Here is a 21,350-nt window from a genome sequence, read left to right as displayed (position 1 = left end):
GAAAGGTGAGCGGATCCCACTTAAGTCCCTCTTTGCACTCCCTTGTCCTGGCTGGCGGTCAGTCAGTTAAGCTGTCAGTCATCAACACAGGACGTGAGGAGGTGACTGAGCTCATGGAGTGAGCAGCTGTTGTGAGAGACGCCCCTGAGGTCTGACATGAACATGTGAGCAATTCTTGATGCACGCCAGGGGAGAGGTGGCAGGGGTGGAACGGAAAAGGGTGGGTACCCTCTAGCCAGTCTTTCTCACACTCTCTGTCTGAGCTTCCTAATCTCCTGAAGGCTGGGCAGAATCAGCATCCCCTGGGAGCCCGTGGATATGCGAATTCTCAGGCCCCTCCCCAGACCTACTCTATGGGAAAGTCCAGGTGGGGTCCTACCAGTCTGCTTTGACAAGCCTCCAAGTGTCTGATGAAGCTGACGTTTGAGACCCTGGTCTGGATGACATCAGGTTCTCTCTGCTAAGGGTGTGTGACAGAGCCACACTTGGCATTTGAAGTGGGAAATGAAGAGAGCCACTTTACAGCAAAGAAGGCCTGACAGGTATTAAGCGTGCGCCACGTGGCAGTGCCATGGATGTCTCAGCTGTATTCAGGCCTAATGATTTCTCCCTTTTTTATCTCCTTATGACACTGCACTCTCCTGGTTTTTCCTTCTAATTTTCAGATTCTTGCTTCTTGGATCCTACCCAAAGACTTGTGCATTCTGTTTGGTTTGTTTTTGTCACTGCTCAAATTTACGTTTTCCCAAGTTTCCTGAACTTTGGTTTGGGCCCAACTCCACAGGCAGCAGTCCGGTTGAGGCCAGGAGCTCCCCTAAACCACTGTGGCAGCCTCTTTGACCTCTCCTGTGAGACGCAGCCCCTCCAAGCCACCCGGCAACTGCCTCCACCATGACTGTTCCTGAACGCGGATCTAACCCCTCCAAGTCCTGCCAAGATACCCCCACGGCTCTCCAAACTCAGAGAAGAAATCAGTGCACACACATGTGCACATGCCTTACGAGTCTGCTCCTGGTGCGGCTCCTGACACCTCCTATTCCACACAGGTCCCCTCACAGTCACTTTATCTCCTCTCCCACTTCCTGTGTGTCTCCCTGTCACTTTTTTCATACGATAACAGGGAAGGCATTTGCCCATCCTGTTTTCCCATATGACAGAGACTGGCTAATTGCTTATCAAGAATTCTCCTATTCCTCCCAGAAGCAAAGCTAGATTATATTTTCCAGGTTCCCTTGCAATGAGATCAGCCACAGACTGAGTTTCAGGCAACAGAATAGTGGATGGAGTGAGGGGGGATCACACAGTGTGCGGGATATAAATGATAAACGTCTAAGTATTGCTTTGTCTTGTGCACCTGAAACTAATTATATTAAAAAAATGCATATAGAACCCATACAACGTCTGATGACGCTCCACACCCTGTCTTCACTCATCTGACAGGGGCATAGGGATTGGAGAAGGACGAGGTGTGGCATGTCCATGAGGTGGAAGGGGCCTGGACCCATGAATGGCTGCATAGAGCAGAGTCCCTCTTCACACCCTCCTCTGCTGCTTTCAATGGACTGTGGCATGCAGGAGAAATAGTATTCAGCAAGTCCTCACTTCATGTCTCCCATAGGTTCTGTCACTTTAAGTGAAACAACATATAACAAAGCCAATTTTTACCATAGGCAAATTGATATAAACAAGAGTTAAGTTCCTGTGGTATCTCATTAATATTATAAAGCAACAAGTTGAATGAAGTTATTTGAGGACCTGCTGTACCTTTAATTTGTGATATACATGGGAAAACAATAGCAAATCAAAACTGGAAGCTTGGCATATTAGTGAGGTATTCCTGCACTGATGCTGCAAGTAAAACAATCTAAAACTCAATGGCTGACCAGTGCATTCCTACCCTTGCGGATCTGCAGGCCAGCAGCTGTGGCTCGTGAGGCTGGTGTCTGCTGGGCAGAGTTGCTTCGGGCAGCAGGCAGCAGGCCTGGCTTCAGGCTGCCCCAGTCTTCATCACGGCACCCAGAGTGAAGGGGAGGGCGTTTCCTGAGCAAGCAGGAAAATCTCAAGGCCAACCACTGGCGTTCAGGACCTCAGCCTGTGCCAGCACTTTAAATAATACACACATCATCCGCTCTACTTAAACTGCTCACTTGCTATTGTCCAAGCAAACGTCAGTGAAGCAGGAAAGTATAATCCACCCCAAAGGAGGGGCAGGGGTGGAATGCGCTGGAAAATAATCTGATAAGAGATGTGGAACCTCCCAGAATGACCAGTCACAGCCCGTGGTCTGAGGTTTGCAGGTTCTCCCAGGAATACACGACTGGCCTCATCCTCCCATCCCCGTCCTGAAGGACAGACCTCAGTGAATCCCCTCCTTCCACACTCTGCATTTCTTCAATTCTTCTGTAGCTCCCAACCTCTCCCAGCCCCATGTGACATAAATGCTGGAGGCATTCGCAAACATAACCAGCTCTCAGACTGTTACAGATGAAGCAGACTGAGACCCCCATGCCATCATGGACCCTAAATCATGCTAATTATAAGCCTCCCCATTTCTCTCCCACAGTATAAAGCATATTCACAAGTACAGGAACTCACATTCATAACACAAATGTTCATGCGAAAGCTCTGTATTTCCATTGTCGCAGCTGATTCCGACTAGCACCTCTCATACACACACCGGAGTATTTCTCACATTAGCAGGTGTAAATTGCACTGACTCTTTCCTCTAGGAAGACGTCCTTTGTACTCTCCTTGACTATGAGCACTGGCCCTTTCAGTCAACATTTAGTGAAAAATATTCAGTGAGCAGCAAACACTACTAGGCATTGAGTTACGTGCTGGAGAGACGAGTGCCTGCATTGGATTTTGTCTCCGGACCCTCTTCCCACCATGCCACCTGAGCTTCAGCCACGCCACCAATCCTCAACAACTCTCATGTCTTTACACCTCAGCCCACAGACTCCCCTCTGCCTGGGATGCCTGCTTTCCCCCTTTTAGCCTGAAGAACTCCCATTCACCCTTCAAGGCCCTGAATCTAGGAAGATTTCCTCAATTCCCAGGGTTGAGTTCTTTGCTATTTGAATTTCTATAGCATTTGTAAACATATAACTTTATGATAGAATTTGCCATATTTGACAAGTCTTCCAAAGTACAAGGTCTTCAAAGGAGGGGAGTCTACCTCCATTGCACAGTCGATACTGGTGGAACTCTTGGCACGTACCATACCCTGCACTAAACACTGGTGACTGAGCTAAAACAGACACAAGCCCTGTTCTCATGGGACTGAGAGTTTAGTGGATGGAACAGTAACTGAATTATCACCCACAGTGGAAACTTCCAACAGCGACAGGTGCTGAAAAAAAGAGGCCCTGGCTTTATAAGAACACATGACGGAGGATTTAACCTGGTCAGAGGTTAAGCACATGGGAGGCTCCCCTTTGAGTGTGGTGCTTGAGCTGAAGCACCAAAAAGATGAAAAGGATCTAATTCATCTTTTGCCCATGACAAGTACCTAGAAGAGCACTTGGCACATAGTAAATGCTCAACAAATGTTGGTTGAAGGAAGTAATAATAGGCTATTGGGAAATGTCTCAGGTGACAGTTACATTTCCATAGTATGCAGCATAAGTCCTCAGCACATTTTATGTCATGTAATCTCACAATAAAAAATATACTCTATGATTATTCTCATTTTATCGATGAAGAAACTGCAGCAAGAGAGGTTAAGCAATTTTTCCAAGGCTATACAGCCAGGAAGAGGTGGAGCGGGGGATTTGAACTCACACATTCTGGCTCAAGTCTCAGCAACTTGCTACTACGTACCAGGCACCAGCTTTGTGCTTAGGTGTTTTACATGCATTCTTTCATAACATACCTGGACAGGTAGGTACTTACTATGTTTTTTTCTTTCCTCCCTCTTTCTGGAAATGCCAGAATTGGAACTGAGAGATACAAATATCTCCACACAAAATAATAAGGTCATAAACAGCAGAGGCAGGAATAGAGGCAAGTGTGGCCCCACAAACGTGTACCTGGATTCTTTGCAGAGTGCCCAGCTGCACACTGGTGTTGCACTGGTGACAGTGATGGTCCAGAGATTATGGAAGATGACAGGAGGAAAAGGAGGACGGCAGAGGGGGCTTGCAGGCCCCTGTTTGGAGTTTCCACTCTTCTCCTGAGATTTGGATTTGGGCTGCTAGAATCACACAGAGTTAAAGGCATTCAGCTTGTCAGAAACACCCTGGAGCCTCTCCCATTTCTTTATTACTCTCTACCTTTCCCCATGTCACTTTGCATTTGTAAAAAGCATTGCGATCACTTCTGATACTGCCTGATTAGAAACTCAGTCTATTTGCTTATGTAAATATAAAACTGTCCATAGTATGAAAACAGTATAGAAAATTACTTGTACTCAATGGAATTTTTAAAAGAAAAATTACAAGGAGCATCTGCAGATTTTAAAGTGTTTTTTTTGTTTTGTTTTGTTTTTTGTTTTGTTTTTTTTTCTCCCCCAAATGGATAAAAATAATATCGAGCTATTTGTTAAATGCTCCAAAAGGTTTGTGAGTAGGGAACTGACAAGAGTGGGAGCGGTTGTGGAAATCTGTGCTGACTCAGCCACTGAGCTGCAAGATGAAAGTATCGAGACCTAGGCTATCTCTGTAGATGCTGTACCAATCATATTAATTGGAAACTGAAAAGAGGAAATGGTCACAATCAACACATTTGTCACCTGGAGGGCTGAGCAGTTTATAAATTTAATCCAGCAAAGGAACTGGAAAATATTAGGTTGGTGCAAAAATAATTGTGGTTTAAAACGTTCAAAATAACTGCAAAAACCGCAATTACTTTTGCACCAACCTAATAAAATGGATGGGCAGAAGAATCCGGGACAGGAAGCGGGGGAGGAGACCCCTAAACAGCCTTCTGCAGCCAGATGGCTGGGAGTGCTTGAACATATTTTATTTGAAGCTATTAGAAAAATGAAAAGGCGGCTTCCTCCTGGCCCCTGGCTAAAGTATTGTAGCTTCTTTTTTATGGTCTGTATAAAATAAGAGCAGTAAAAAGACACAAACAGGGTAGTTAAGTTTAATGGTGGTAAAAACCAGACACCTGAATGTATGTAATTTATTTCCCTAAAAAACTCACCCCATGGAGGCTGCCATTAATTAGCAGGGAAATGTATCGCAGAGCCAAGGTTGCATGAGGTTTGTTATCTTGGCTACTTTATAACAAGGAAAAACAAAACACCCAGAAACATCTTGGGCATTTCACTGCAGAAGGAGGTGGAGGGAAGTCATTCAAACAGCTTTGGGGCATCATCTGGAGAAATAGTCCTGTAAGATCTGAGCTCTCTAGAATTCCACAAGGAACCTTCCCCACCACAGGGGTGGGGGTGGGGGCAGCGTGGGGCAGGGAGGAGGAACCCACACCAGCTGAGGACCTACTATGGCCAGGGATAGGGCTGTGTGCTTTACATATGACCGGCACTTGCGATTATCTTCATTTATCAGACAAGAAAACTGAGGCTCAGCTCAGTTCAGGTAAGAGCCAAGATCAAACGTGGATGAGTCAGTTCTACTCCCCACTGTGCTCTGTGTGCTTCTAAGCTGCCAAGTACACTCTTTCCCTAGTTATTGGAACACCAAAGAGGCAGAACTCCGAAAAGAGAAAATGACTGTAACTTCTCCAAAGCCTTCATTTACCTGTCTGTGGAATGAGTAGAGTTCTCCATTTATTGCTTGTTTTATTTGCACTATTCATCACCACAGGGCTGAGTGGAGATAAGTAAGTCAATAAACTCGATTGAACAACTACAGTTTCAACAGCAAGCTATTGCTCAATAAATATTTAACAGAGAATGTGGTCAGAGCTAAAAAGACTATTAAAGGTGATCGGATCAAACCACATTATATTTGCATCCTTTTGAGAAAGATATCCCTTCATGAGTTGTTTGATTTTTCCCCCTTCCTTCCTTCCTTCCTTTCCTCCTTCCACTTTTTTTTTTTTTTTTTAAAGACGGGGAGAAGCATTTGTTTGGCTTTGCGAGCGCGTGGTATAATAGAAAGAACCAGGCTCTGTGTTGTTGGAAAGAGAGGTTCAGACCTCATCTTTGTTGTTCATTTACTGTGTATCATTGAGCAAATTACTTTACCTTCACCAGCTCAGGCTTCTCATAAGTAAAATAGGAGTAATAAATCAACTTGGCTTTCTGTGGGGTTCAAATGAGACAACACATGGGAAAGTATTTGGAGCCCTGCCAAGTCATAGTAATGCTCAATAAATGTCAGTTCCTTTCCCTTTGGTGCCATTTCAGCTCTGATGAGATAATAATACACACTGAAGTTCTTCATTGTTTTTATGTTCAATAAATTGGCTTCATGCCTTGTTATTTCCCCGGGACTTTACCGCAAACCTGTGAGGTTGGCAGGACAGGGCAGATATCCCCTCTTGGACACACTGATGAGCACACAAAGGAGCAAGGACATGAAAAGTTCTGTCTGAGGTCACACAGCAAGTAGGGGTTGCCCTGGGCTGCTACGGGCACCCAGGTCTTGGGGTGCCAGGTCCACTTACTTCCATCACCCGACATTCACTACATTAACTAATACACCCCACACTCCCCTGTTCATGCTGACACCCTATACCTTTTCACTGCCCTGGTTTTGTCATGTGCAAAATGGGGACCATCAGCTCAGCCTTGCAGAGTTATTGTGCCGAGTTGATTAGACAGTGTGTGCACTTGTCAGTACAGTGCTCAGAATGGGCAGGATTTAAACTTGTATCTCGCTGTCGCTGTACTTGTCCAGCGGCAATTACAATAAACACCAACAAGCATCAGTGCTTGCATTTAGACAGTGGGGTGGATACCTATTTACTAATGTTCTTATTGCAACACGAATATATACACACAGGATAGGAAGAAGGAAAAAATCGGCTGTCTTGGCATGTAAATGAAAAAATTACTCTGGAAAACTTCTCTGCTTTCTCAAATTAAGGAAGTGCTAACAAACGATGCTGCAAATTGAAGGAATGAAGCAATGCCTATTGGGAAGCAGCGAGGGAGCTGACACGTGGCCATCACTTGGTATTAAACTCTGCTTTGCAAAACGGTATATTCCTTTAGAAAGCAGACCCTCTCTCCATAACGGGCAATGGAAACCTTCTGCTGATTAACAAGGTGCCAACGCATTGGCCAATAATTCAGAGAATCAGCAAACACAGTTAACAGTTGGCCTGAAAACACTGGGCCAACAATTTATGAGCCTCTGCTCAATTCAGGAGGATGCAAGTCCTAGCCTAATAACCATCATTCTTCCTTGCCTGGTCCAGAGAAAAGCCTTCCCCTAGATGAAGAGGTTTTATTCTTTGATGCTCCTCCATTCTGATTAGAGAACCATAAACTCTTTTGTGATTATCTCTACAATCCACTTACTGCTGGAGAAGAGACAAGTAAGTACTGCCCTGATGCTATAAATATCGGTGCCGTTATAGACCAACTCTGTACTGAAGCTCACGCAGGCCCTGGGACTCCATCGGCATCCCAGATCAAGGCTAATGCAACTTCTGGTCAAGCTGATCATTAGATAATCACGAGAGCTGATTAACAAAGGAGAGAGAGAAAAGGAGGAAGAAAGGGAGGAATGGTACATGTGCTAGAAAGAAGAAAGAATGATAAGGAAAAGGAGAAAGAGGGGAACGAGAACCGGTGAGAACGAAGGGATTAGAAAGAATAATCAAGTCCCAGGTAAGTTGTCTAGGACCTTCAGGAACACTTCTCATTGAATATTAACAGAACGTGATGTAGGGTCTGTGGTTTTAGACAGAAGGAAATGGACACAACAGGTTGAATGACTTAACCAAAGTCACCCGACAAGCACTTGGAGGAACATGGATTAGAATCCAGGAGAAAGATGAGGAGGATGGAACAGGAGAGGAAAGAGGAAAATCGGTTTTGAAGAAGCACTGACAGGGCCCACCGGCTTGTTGGTTGGATAACGAGTGGCTTTTGTATCCTAGTCACATGGGTACAAGTGAAGAGCCACTTTAATTGTGCCAAGCTAAGATGTCCGCCCCAGAAAGTAAAAACTCCAAGAAGTGAGCCTGGGCTGGAGGTTCGTGCTCATTACGATGGGTGGAGAACTTCAGCTCCATGGGTTCATGTGTCAGTAGAGGCCCCTGTCTGCAAATTCAAAGGACTGTGTAAGGATTTTACAAGCTGCTGCAGCCCTGAGCTTTACTTGCACACTAGAAAGGAGAACTCCAGGGAGCAGGGACACTCCACCGTCCATTTGGCAAAGGAGCTAGAGTTGTATCAAAGCTCTGATTAATCACCCTTTCCTTGGGCTGGGAGAGAGGGGCACCTCACACAATCAGGCTGGAATCACCGTAGATGTACTTCCCCCCCCACCCCCCCAAAAATAGGACTGCATACAGGGAACAAAGGCCATGGGGTCACATAAAAGTGGTTCAGTCTTTCTATGGTCCAAGGAGGAAAAACTCTAGCAGAACCAAAAGCTCTGAAAAGGGACGAGGCACGAATATGCCCCTTGGGCCGTCTTCAAACTCTCAGCTCGGCCCCTTGTTGCAGGTCCTGGGAACAGTCTCCTGCTCAAGGAGTTCATCTCCCAGGTAAGTGTGAAGCCAAAATCCCCCCCTCAGATTCCAAGGATTCTGCTTCCCATTGATCCTATTGGCCCCAAAGCTCAGCTTCACTCCAACCAAATATCTGAGACCTGTGGTTCTCGCATCTGTGACAGAAGCTTCTAATAAAATAGAAGAAACGCACAGATACATCAAACATGGATGTGTTCATTTAGTGATTCAGTGTGTGTTTATCGAGGCCTGGACAATGGGCCCCCGCAGTGGACATGGTCTTTGTCTTCATAGAGACGGACACACACACACACACACACACAGACCCAGACAAAGCCCAAGGGACAGAGAAAAGGAATCGTAAGGCTCAGGTGTGCTCTGAAGGTCACGTACACAGTTCTAGAATGGAGACTAAATGGGGAGGTTATCTAAACAGGGGGCTCAGACTTGGGGCTCTTCATTAGGACCCTTTTCCGTTATTAGTTTTAGGACTGTCATTTTGGTTGGATGGGCCAGATACATATGTAGAGTGACAGCTGACTCTGTGGTGTTTTCTGGAACCTGGGGGAGGGCGCTGTCCTCTTGTATAACCCCCCCTAGCAAACCCTCTCCTCCTACCAGACGGAACTTTAAATTCACCTTGCAAGGCACGGGCTTCCTTTCCACAGTGGAAGTTCACAGGGAACTTAGACCTGTTATCATGGGGGATGGTGACCTTAATGGCACCGAGGTATCCGTGATGCCTAGCCGATGACTCCTGAGAGAATGTTCTGGAGGGTAGTAAATGGGAGCATAGGAGCAGGAGGTCCCCGAGAGAACAGGAGACCACAGATACCAGATCTAGATGTCCGTGGAGCTTGGCCTGCTAGAGAAGTGTGGTGCCATCAAATTGTCCTTATGAGACGTGAGACCCTAGAGTGCTCTGGGGACAGCTAGTTGTGTGGGAAAGTCAGGAGTCTCAGCTGCTTATGGATGTTTGCACTTGGACATGCTACTTAACCTTCCCAAACCTCGACTTTCTCTTGTGGAGAACAAACCAGAATAATATCTATCTCCCAGTGTTTCGCTGGGGGAAAAAAAAATGCACGCTGGGCTCAGCAGCACGCCCATCGCAGGGGAGATGGTCCATAAACATTTTCCATCCTCCCGGTCCTTCTCTGCGTCTCTCACATCAGGCTCAGTTCTGCGCCCAGAGTCACGCTTCACTAAGTGTTTGGGGTGGATGAAAGGAAAGAGACTGGTTCCTCATCAGCTGATCTGTTCTCAGGGAATGTGGAGTCCAGTTTGGCAGATTTGCAGAACCCTCCTCAGGACTACAGATGCCCAGAACGAACCTACGCTCCCTGGATGAGTGTTGCCAGAACGAATGGAAGACGGGTGTTGCTGCACATGGGTGAGGGAATGTCTGTTATTTGAACTGAAATGGACAAGAAATACACAGTTCACACTATAAATAAAACCAGAGACATTTCCTCATCAGCGACCTTCATATTGTGACAGACAGCCCACGAAGCACATGGAAGACCTTACCTACCGACCGGCTGTCTCTGCATAGCCCACTTTTCTTTCCTCCCTAACATGTAACCAGAATTGAAATCAGGCATCAAATCTGAAACTCGGTGAGGCACCCTCCCTCCCCCCGCCCAGGACACACAATGGTCCCTCAGGAGGAGAGTGTGGACCCTGGGCCCCCTATGCTGGCGGGGATTTTCCCAGGCATCGTAGTAGGGTTTTCTGTTCCTCTTCAGTTCCCAGAAGAAATGTTGCACAATCCTGCTGTGTCCTCTGAAAGAGCTCCCAGAGGGCACTCTGCAAAGTGGGTGGAACCCAACATTTCTACAAAATCACAGGAGAATGTCAAAATCACCGGCTCAGTTCTTCTTTTCCTAAATATTTGAGGCTTGGTTCAACAATGTCAAAGGAATCAACTGAGAAAAACGTATTTTCTGTCTACATCTACCCTCTCTTTATACGCCTTTGAAGGAAAAATAAAAAAGTAAGTTGGTCTAGATAATTATTACCATCTCCATCATTCCAGGAGTTCAAAGATGACAGTGATGGTGATATATCCAGGCTGAGTCTTAATAACTGAGGAAGAAACAGCTCAGCAGAGAAGGCAGACGAGGACGGAGGCCATCAGGGAGCTGTAAATGTCCCAGGCATATAGCACAGGATGACGCAAAGCACGCTGCTCACGCAATTTGTTGTTGTCGTTGTGGCTTATGTTTTCCCCCCGTTTTCATTCGTTCTTGTGTCTGTCCACCTTTCAATCTCTGCCTCACCTATTCAACCGACTTTCCTTAAACTAATCTTTTTCTGTGTGGATACTTCACTCTTTGGACTTCAAGTTATTTCTGGTGAGCAGATGCTGTGCTTGCAACTCATCACTCGCATTCATATTTTCATCCATCCATCCATTCATTTGTTCAATAAGACATCAGTGCCTGCTACATGTCTGTTACCTGTGAGGCAGGTGATAGGTACCGAAGGCACGCAGGAGAAGGAGACCTGCTTCAGGACCTCAAGAAGCTCATAATCTAGTAAAAAAAAAAAAAAAGCCAACCTGGATTGGCTAACTGTGATTTATCTGAGCAAGTCTAGCAGTCATGCATTTATTCATGTATTGCAACAAATATGTATATTGATCCTACTGTGTGCTAGGAACTGGGATATACCCTGGGGATTCAATGAATGAACAAGAGTGGAAAGCCTTGCCCTGGTGGACTTTAGAGTCTCCATGTGCATCATGGGATCACTGGGATCTGGGAAAACTCCAAGAGGAGAGGTTATGGGAAAATGATGGAATATGAAAGAAGGTATTATTTTCCTTTGCCCACCTTACTGTAAGCAATAACTGTCAATTTTTGGAACAGATTTTGTTACCCATGGCAACATTTGAAGCAAACAATACAGAGCAGAGGAAAGCACTCATTCATACACTGATGTTAAATCATCCACTTGGCGCGCTGAGTGTGTCGTCAGGAACACAAAATGAGCTCTTGGTTAATTAGAAATGCTCTAGTGCTTCATTGTTAGAGTGGTTGTATTGAATTTGGAAGAGATCTTTAGAATTTTTTTTTTATTTTGCCCTAAAATTTTCAAAATGTGTTATTTGCATAAACTATTTATAATTTTGGAAGACCAAAAATATGTGGTTTTCTTAAAGTTTAATAAAACAATTTCTTATCCTCTCACTCTCTAATAATAAAGTCCAAACTTCTTAACAAGATTTACAAGAGTTTACATGATCTGAGCTCTGTCATCTCGCCAACCTGGTCCCTTTGCCTCCATTTTATCAGAGAGCTTTCATAGTCCCTGGTAGTCTTTGTTCTCGCTTTCCCCTGGGACTTTGCACACACTATCCTCTCTTTCTGCCTGTGATGCCCTCCCTTCCCCTATCCCTCTCTTTCGTAAGTGCCCTCCTATCCTGACTAATTTAATACCACATTGTCCTCAGGTTTCAGATGAGATTTCGCTTCTTCCAGAAATCTCTCTTGAATAGAAACCCACAATGGGACAATGCTCTTGCTATGATTTCCACACTCTCTCATGATCCCACATCAGAGCTCTAACAATGTATTGTTAGAATACTTTCTTTGAATACTACTTTCCCCCACTAGGACATGAAACAGGACTGTGCTGATCATATTAACAAGTTTATTTCAAGGGTCCACTACAGTAATTGCCAAGTAAGTATTAGTTGAATTAATGAATACATGAAGATCGTCAGTGATTTGTGTTGAGGATAATTGTATCAGTCACTATCGCTGCATAACAAATGACCCCAGAACTCAGTGGCATAGACTGGTACATGTTCAGTCACACACTCACAGCCCTGCATTTGACTCTGGTGACTCTGCTGCAAACTGCTCGTCATGTAAGTTCTCTGTTGCTCTCAGCAGTACCGGCGAGCTCAGCCCCATCTCAAGTTGACAGCATTACACAACAGTCGTGTATCAGAATCCGGTGCACTTTCTCCCCCAGGGCCTCCTCTGATGGGACCTTCTTAGCCTGAGTGCAAGTGCAGCCCAGAAGTGTGGGGGACACACCCAGTGGAAAACCACAACCAATGCAGAGGAGCCTGAAGAGCAATGCCCCAGCCTCCTCGCCCTTCAGTGGACAAGTCTGGGGACCACGATACTGTCCCAGCAGAACTGAGTCCTGTTGAGCACAGTGCTGACCCACGAAAACACACCCTCACCTTGGCTTTTCCTCTTCCTCTTTCTCATTCTGTCTACTTCCTCACTCCTTCTTCCCAGAAGAACCTGTCAATAAACTACCTGAACCCAAGTTCTCATCTCGGGCTTGGCTTTGGAGAGAACTCACATGAAGACAGATGGCACGAGGGCATGTTTTTAACCCATCTCTGAGCTCTGTGTCTCACTATTGGTTCCATTCCAAGAGGTCTCTCCTCAAGAACTCCTGAAAAACAGTGTGAGTCATCTGTTCCATGCCCACTTGGAGTTGAATCTCATGGCCTGGGTGTTGGAATGTGCCCGTTAGCCAAGGCTGAGTCACACGCTTCTCCAGGGAGGAAGGGTGTGGTCAGCTCCTCCAATGTCACATATGCTGATAGGTAGGGTATGTTTTCATGCAAAATGAGAGTTAGATTACAAAAAGGAGAATAAATGCTAGGTAGATTAAACAACAGATACTCATTAAGAGAGTCACCAGGGTCCCCCCTCTCCATGGGCAGCACAGGTAACTCAGGCAGCAGAAATGAGTGAGGAGAACACAACGTCCTTCCCAGGAGAGTGATATCATTGCCTATTTGGGTTGGAAATGGCCTGGAAAACTATTTCACCCAAACTTCTCAAGTATTGGAGAAGAAGTTGAGAGGGGGGTTAAGCGTATTTGCTCGGTTGTCCAGCCAACAACTGGTAGTTCTGTATGACAAACACGAGACTCTGACCTTCCAGAGCGGGGTAATTACCCCCCCAAACATCAAGGTGGCCCTGATTATCCGCCTTCCGTTATAGCGGCTGCTTCCTGTGAGCCTGACCACATTGAATTATAAGGACTGCAGAATTATATTTCCAAAACACCACATTGTTATAAAAATGATAGCCTTGGCTCTAAGACAGGTCCTTTCCCTTCCCGGATGTGCTAATTCAGCCCTTTAAGTCTAATCTGTGTCTACGAAGAAAAATGTTCACTCCTGGTTTACTTAGCTTACAAGGCTCGATTTCTTTTCACACACAGAGCGCCTGGGACAGTCCCTGACTCAGCTCTCAGCCTGCTTTTTTGATAATTTAGGAAATAATAGAGAAAGGAAGATTGAAAGGAAGGAAAAACAGATTTGGCCAGAAGCCTTCACAGGAGAAGAGGGCTGCTCCTTGCGTTTGAAGGACCAGTCAATAGGGGTTGGATGGGAAGGAAGCATGGGGCGGGGGAGATAGAGAAGACAGTGTTTGGGGGAGGGGCATCTGCTTTTGTGGTTAAGGACAAAGGGATTGAGTTGAATGAATACATAAATCAGAGAAGACTTGATTAGGGTAAAAAATACAATATAAGTATGAACACCCCTGACAGCATAAAGTGCTGTCTACAAAATGAGGCGATGGAGGGGGGAGGGAGGAGTGGGAGAAAGGAAAGGAAAAGCTAAATTTAAGACACTATCTAAAGGCACCAAAAGAAAAACATTAAGTTAGTTATTAGAGTTATTAAGACAACTGCCAGAACCTGAAGCATAGTAATAGCACTATGAAATGCTGGGAAGAGGACAGGGTGAGAGGAGAGGAAAACAATACATCAGGAAATACAGTTTCCAATGCAGTCCTAAGACTAACAGAGGCCAGGAACAGAATACATATAAGCAGAAATGGTATGAAGAGGCTGTGTCTGAGCGCTGGGATTAGGAGCGGGGAGGGGGCAGATCCGGTCTCCCACTAGCCTTTAGGTGCTATCTGAATCCTTACCATGTGTACCCATTGCTTTGAGATGTGAAAAACAAATGCCATACATCAGCAGTTACCCCATTAGCATGAACTATGCACCCCTCTGTGCCAGGCACTGCCCTGGGGGTTAGAATTAGAAGATAAATAACAGAACAAAAGGTTACGTGTCAGAATGGAGAGCTTTCTGGTTGGGAGAAGTACAAGGAGGGCATGGGAGAGATTTCCAAGAGGTACCATAGGAGGTGGCTATTGAAAAATGAAGAAGCATCCACGAAACAAACAATACAGCAAGGACACTAGAGAAAAAGAGATCAAATGACTCTGAGCAACTTCAAATTGTGCAAAATCGCTGGTATTTTCGGTGCTGGCTTATGAGGGACAAATATGCCCCAATCAGGAAGGGCCCGTTAGGCCACATCGGGGGGTTTGAACTGTATTCTGCAGACCAGGGGTCACAAACTCAAATGCGCAGAACAATAGTTGGGAAAGATAATGGAAATAAGAGAAGAGGAAAGGGAAAGACAGTGATGGGTGAGGGCCAGGTCCTAGTGGGTACGAGGCACAGCAGACAGCTGCCATCCAAGCATTCAAACCCAATATTAGAGATTTTCTAGTTTTTCAAATAAAGCTAGAATTCAAGATTTTTAGGTGAAATCTCTTACTTTTAAAATATGGGCAACTTGATGAGTCAGGCTAACGCTGTGCTGTGCTGTGGTAACAAGGGAACCCCCCAGTAACATAATAACGGTTACGATGGGGAGTAACATGATAACGGTTTACTTGTCCCTCCCACAAAGTCCACTCTGGGTACATCTCTCTTCCTGCTGCATGGATGTCAGCACCATCCCACGGTCTTCAAGGTCGTTGGTGAAAGACAGGAGGAAGTACATTGCCTCTTAAAATCCCTGGCAGCTGACACGCATTGGCTGCAGTGAGTGACTTGCCCTCAGTCTAATTTAAAGAGAGACTAGGAAGTACCACAGCACACACGGGTATTTGACGAGTCCTGAACTGTCTGCCACAGCAAGTAATATATGTTTTATCCTTAAATACCACATGGTCCTATTTATAATGACTGCTTTTGGCAGAGAAGTGGCCGTTTAAGATCTCTGCCATAGTCAAGGATCGAAGAGTCTGAAAAAATATCACATTTTCCTTTTACAAAAAATAATTCCGGGAACAGTAAGGAGAGTTGACTAGAGGAGGCAATACTGGAGGAAGGATTGTTTACGAAATTGCCCTGGGGGGCAATACTGAAGCCCTGAAACAGAACAGGAACCGTTGGAATAGAAGAGAAAGGATACTCATAAGTGATATTACCTCTCTCACCTTATAAAGAAACGGGGATGCCCAATGCTTCTGTGAATTGCCCAACGTTACAAAGTTAATAAGCAGCTGTCCAGACCAGCTCTTAGTCCCGCACGCTTTTTATTACATTGGTAGAATGGTAGAAAGGAACACTAATGGAAATATAACATCTTTGACTTTGAGAATTAGGCTTTGGGGAGCTTATCTAATGCAAACACTCCATGCCATTGGATTTTGTTCATAACTGATTTTAAATGTGAACCCCCTCAAGGATATTACTTTCTTCTTAACTTATAAGGCCTGCCAATGGGCAAACATCAAACAGATAATGTATTCATTTTCTAACCTTGATTTAGACTCTCTTCCTCTTACCTTCTGGGAAATCCTCAGCTTGAGAAAGAAATGTTTTTATCTTTCTCACCTCTAAGCGTGTCCTGGTGCTGGAACAGTAAACATTCTCATCAGCACGGCTCCGAACCATCTGTGATGAGATTTCTTCGGGAGGGTTCATCTCAGTCTCTAATGCTCAGAAGTAGTTAATCCACTTGAGCCTAAAGCAGGAAGGAAATAGAGAAAGAAAAAGTGTCGGCAAGGAGGGGGTGCATGGGTTTGTGGGGGAGAAGATGGATTAAATGGAGCAGCGCTTTTCTCGCCCTAAAGCTTCAAAAAATGAGAACATAATGCATCTGTGTAGCAGCACATAAAAAATTAATGTTAAGCCAAAAGTTCTAATATTAATTACATGGAGACTTTAGAGCAGGCACGGAGTTGGCCATTTTATATGATCATTTTAGTTCAGCTGCCCTATTTCCCAGTCGGTGGCGGATGCTACCCCCATTTTACAAATGAGCAAACTAAGACTCAGAAATGCACCAAATCACAAGCTACCAGAGAATCCTTGCTATTTAAACCAAAAGTCTAGATTTTTGCTTCTTCAAAATCTTATGTAACACTCTTCTATTTAGAATCAATGTACTTTTATTTATGAAGTACTTACCATGAACCCCAAACTCTGCCACATTACATGTCATTTGATTCTTAAAATAATCCCATGAGGTCAGCGTTACTCTAATTATTACAACAAAGGAAACTGAAATGCAAACTGAGGAGCATGAAATGCCTGGGGTTTCATTCTGGTTGCCAATTGAGATACAGGACAGGAACTCAATTTCCTGAGAAACTGGGCCTCTTCATTCTGGCCTTTTTCTACTCTCTTTGGGAAAATCTTCCTGATAATGAGTGTCTGTGGGTTTCCTAGTCTTTTCTGATCTTTCTCTCTTTGCCTGGAGGACCTATGGAAAGGGACTATTTTGGAGGAAAGTCATTTTAATTATGACGACCATTTGGGGACACGTTTATCTCCAGCATGTATCCTTGCAACAGCAGCATGAGGCATATGTTAACAGAACAGCCCACATAACGACATCATTCAGAGTCATGACGTTGGTGAAAGGTAAATAGAGTTGGGTGTGAAGTTGATTTCTGGGGCATCTTTGTTATGAGGATTTGAGCAAACATTTAAAACTTTATGATTTTCATATACAAACACCATTGTTGGAACATAATCCCAGTGGAGTCAACATCTGGATGATACAGTCACAAGGTCGAAAATACAATAAAAAATATTTCCTACAAATGCAAAGACGTGGGAAATGCAACCCGTAGCAGTCAATAGAAATAGTCTTGAGATAATTCAGATGTTGGAATTAGCAGACAAGATCATTAAAACAGCTATTAAGAATTACATTCATGGAAAGGGTGAATGTTTGAGTGACTAGATGGGGAATCTTAGAAGAATACCGAAAACCAGACAAGAGCCAGATGAAAAATCTAGAACTGAGAAGTACAATTTCAGAAGTGAAACATTCACTGAATTCTGAGATATGTTTGCTTATTGTACCAAATATGGAGAAAGGGATGATAAAGTCTCCAACTATGATTATAAATATGCATATTTTAACTTTTAGTATTATCGTATTTTGTTATTTAACATTTGAAACTCTTATTAGATACATAACTACGATAGATAATTTTACGTCAACTTGGCTGGACCAAGAGATGCACAGATATTTGATCAAACTTTATTCTGGGTGTTTCTGTGAGGCTATCTTTGGATGAGTTTAACATTTACATTGATATACTGAGTAAAGAAGATTGCCCACCCTGATGTGGGTGGGCCTCGTCCAATCAGTTGAAGGACTGAACAGAACAAAAGGACTGACCTGTGAGCATCCCACCATCACCATGAGTATCATCTACACCATGAGCATGCTTCACATCTCCCTGCTTTTGTCCATGCAGTGTACCATGATTCACCTGCTTTCCCAACACTCTCTCTGCCAGCATAAAATTCACATGTCCAGGGTACTAATCCTGGGTCGCTGACATAGCCAGTCTCTCCATTCACAGTGTTTGCATGTTGGTTTGCACATATGCGATTACTAGGTCCACCCCATTTAATTATGATTATACTTCCATATAGGACCCCTTCCCTGGCCTTTGGGAATCTCTACCTCCTTATTTAAAACCTTAGTGCCCTCCCGGGTTCTAAGCACATCAAGACTGTTTACTCATGTTTGTTCTGTATGTGTCTCAATCACAGAGTTTAAGCCAATGGTCTATCAATTAACCAGAACCAGCCAAACACTTTTATTGTGAAATATCATTCAAACATATTTGTTTAGTGACTTTGAGTTGTTTTTTTTAAAAAATCAGTGTCTGCCTATATTGCAAGAAATTCATACATGCTTTGAAAAGAAAGCCAAGCGAACATTCCAAAATGTGTTAACTACTACCTAGAAGATAACACTCTACAAGGATATTGCATGCTGTGTGACAGTTAACCGTGTGTCAACTTGGCCAAGCTACGGTGCCCAGGTGATTGATTGAACAACAGTTTAAGTGTTGCTGTGAAGGTATATTTTAGGTGTAATTAACATTTAAATCAGAAGACTTGGAGTAAAGCAGATTACCCTTCAGATAATGCAGGTGGGCTTCTTCTAATCAGCTGAAGGCCTTAAGGGAAAAGACTAAGGTCCCTCAAAGAGGAAAGTATCCTGCCTTCAGACTCAAGACTGCAACATCAAAAGCATTGACTCTTGCCATAACTGCCAGCCTGCCAGCCTGCCCTGCAAATTTTGGACTTATCAGTACCCACAATAAAGTTGTGAGCCTATTCCTTAAAATCCCCCTCCCACACACACACTTCTCTCTTCTCTCTCGGTGGCTCTTGGTTCTGTTTTTCTGGAGAAACCTGAATAATACGACATATCATTTAAATGTCGCCACCAGCTTATGAGAGCAGTATTATTCTCATTTTTCACATAGACATTGAGGCTCAGAACATTTCAGTGTCTTGCACAGTTGAAAAGGCAGACGTTACTACTGTTCACCAATATGTATTTCCCCCAGGGTGACTAACCTTTCTTGTTTGCCTGAGTCTGTCCTGGTTTTAGTATATAGGACAACTTCAGTCCCATAAATCCCCTCTTCTCTGGTCCTCCAGGGGAATGGTACTTCCTGCTCTTCAGCAAGGCCCTGTGACTTGCTTTGGCCAATCAACCTGAACAAAAGTGGGCTGTGAGTCACTTCTGGGGGGAAGTATTTAACGACCATGTTTAACTCCCCAGCTTTCTCCTCTACTACAGTGGTGATGGCTGATGAATGTGCTGAATTGCACATACTGCTGAGACGTCATGAAGGACCACTGCCCTGGATGTGCCCGGACCACCACCAGCTAACTCTGTGTGAAGCCACTGAGATGTTGGTGTTGTTTGTTACTTCAGACTGTGCTGTTCTGGTTTGAAGAGTATAATGGAAGTCTCTGTACTCTTTCCGGGTACCCTGTAATCAAGAAAAGGCAGTTTTGTTTATTTTAAGCAGATCTGTCGAAGAAGAAAATGTGTATATTTTTACATACAGAGAGAACGGAGCTGGTGGAGAAACACAGACGAGGACGCCAGAGAAAGAAAGTGCTGTTGTTTGCTTGTGCAAACAACAGAAAGGAGGGCATGTGCGGTTGGTGAAGGAAGGATGGAGAGAACCAGAAACAGGATGAATAGCTCTTTCTCTGAGGGTTTGGGGAGCTGCTAAGAGACAGTGATGGATGGGAGAGGAGGACTTGGCCATAAATGCCATTTTACTCGGAAGAGCCCCAGACACAGAATCCTTGGTTTAAAACCTTAAGTAATTATTTTCTCATATTCACTGAGATCTGACATTTTGTGATTGTGAAACCCTACTTGGTATCGTCACACATATTCCCCCCTAGATTATACCCCTTAACCACTGGGAGGTAAACGAGAAAGTCTAAGATAAACTCAAAGCGTAGACACAATAAGAAGACACTAACAAGTGTGTTAGGGCCTTTTAATCAGCATTCATTATGGTAACTGTTAATGGCTTTGCAGAATTCCCGATTTCCTGCTCATCTCATTAACTATATTTGTATCATGAACTTGACTTTCAGCTTGTTGACAAGAATAGACAAGGGTAATTAATTAAACAATTACAGACAGTAAATGTTCTTTACTGCAAGCAAGGCAGACACGGGGAGAACAATGTGAACACAACCCGCAGAGCCAAAGCTTGGGGGCCCTTTTGCCCAACACTCAGGAGAAAGCCCATCTGCCCACACCTCTCCTGGTGTGGGAGAGCCTCACCTAAAAGCAGGTGGCCCTTGGGCTCCCCTTGCTGTCACCATCCAGGTAGATTTGAGTTTCTTCTGCTGTCCATGCATTTTAACAGCATTTTAACTGAACAATTTTCTAAAAATGTAGTGGGGGTTTTCACATTATATGCTTTCACGTTTGGATATGCAGATTTATTCACATTGAACTTCTGGATGCCAGAGTTGCAAGAGCGTTTTCTAGATGAGTCAACGCACTCAGAGAGCTGAAGTTATTTCATCTAAAGTCAAACAATGGTTTATTTGCTACTACTTAATGCACGCACACTTGTATGCTAGGACTTGGGTATGGAAGAGGCAAGTAGCCTGTTTTGTACCCTACTGTGAGTGTAGTGCTGAATTGTAGGAGCTGGTTCTCTGGGCCAAGGCAGGAAACCACTCATCTTGTCTGAAACACATGGTGTCACAAAGGAAATTTGGAGAAAAAGAGCTTAAGGAACAAGTGGGGAGAGGGGCATTACAAGCAAAAATGGAGCGTATAGGAAGGCCTACTGCTGGAAGGACCAGGGTATTCTTAGCAGGTGGTGACTTTTGAGTGTGTTTGTGAACTTGACTACACATTACGTAACCTGGGAAACTAAAAAAAAAAAGAAAAACACATGTGCCGTCCCATTTCCAGACCTCCTGGCATTATTGACCGATAGGCTGAGGTTCAAACTGCCCCACACTTCTCAACAATAAAGTATATCAATTCCTTGCGAAAGAGAGAAAGAACTGCCCCCCTCCCAAAGTTCCAAATATGAAGAGAACTTTGAAGGCCTTATCTACTCTCATGATTTTACAAAGGATATGAGAACTAAACATACCAAATATTTCAATCACAGCTGGCAAGGTCTCAAAAACATTTTTTGTGTTCTCTTCTC

The 21,350-nt window shown here is 44.2% G+C and overlaps 1 long non-coding RNA gene across 2 annotated transcripts in view; it reads right to left on the bottom strand.

The window, feature by feature from the left end:
* Nucleotides 1-16,392, bottom strand: part of LOC141567921 (uncharacterized) — a 48,795-nt gene extending 32,403 nt beyond the window's left edge. Inside the window, exon 1 of one of the 2 annotated variants that reach the window (XR_012490895.2) lies at nt 16,222-16,392. This is a non-coding gene — a long non-coding RNA (uncharacterized LOC141567921). Of the gene's footprint in view, nt 1-1,897; nt 2,002-16,221 lie in introns of those variants that run through there. The other variant, XR_012490894.2, reaches the window with a different exon arrangement.
* Nucleotides 16,393-21,350: the final 4,958 nt, after the last annotated feature.

This window comes from Rhinolophus sinicus, chromosome 6 (genome assembly GCF_057876585.1).
Source record: "Rhinolophus sinicus isolate RSI-liver-muscle chromosome 6, RSI-T2T, whole genome shotgun sequence".
Classification (NCBI taxonomy): Eukaryota; Metazoa; Chordata; class Mammalia; order Chiroptera; family Rhinolophidae; genus Rhinolophus; species Rhinolophus sinicus.
This window is presented reverse-complemented; position numbering and strand designations above follow the sequence as displayed.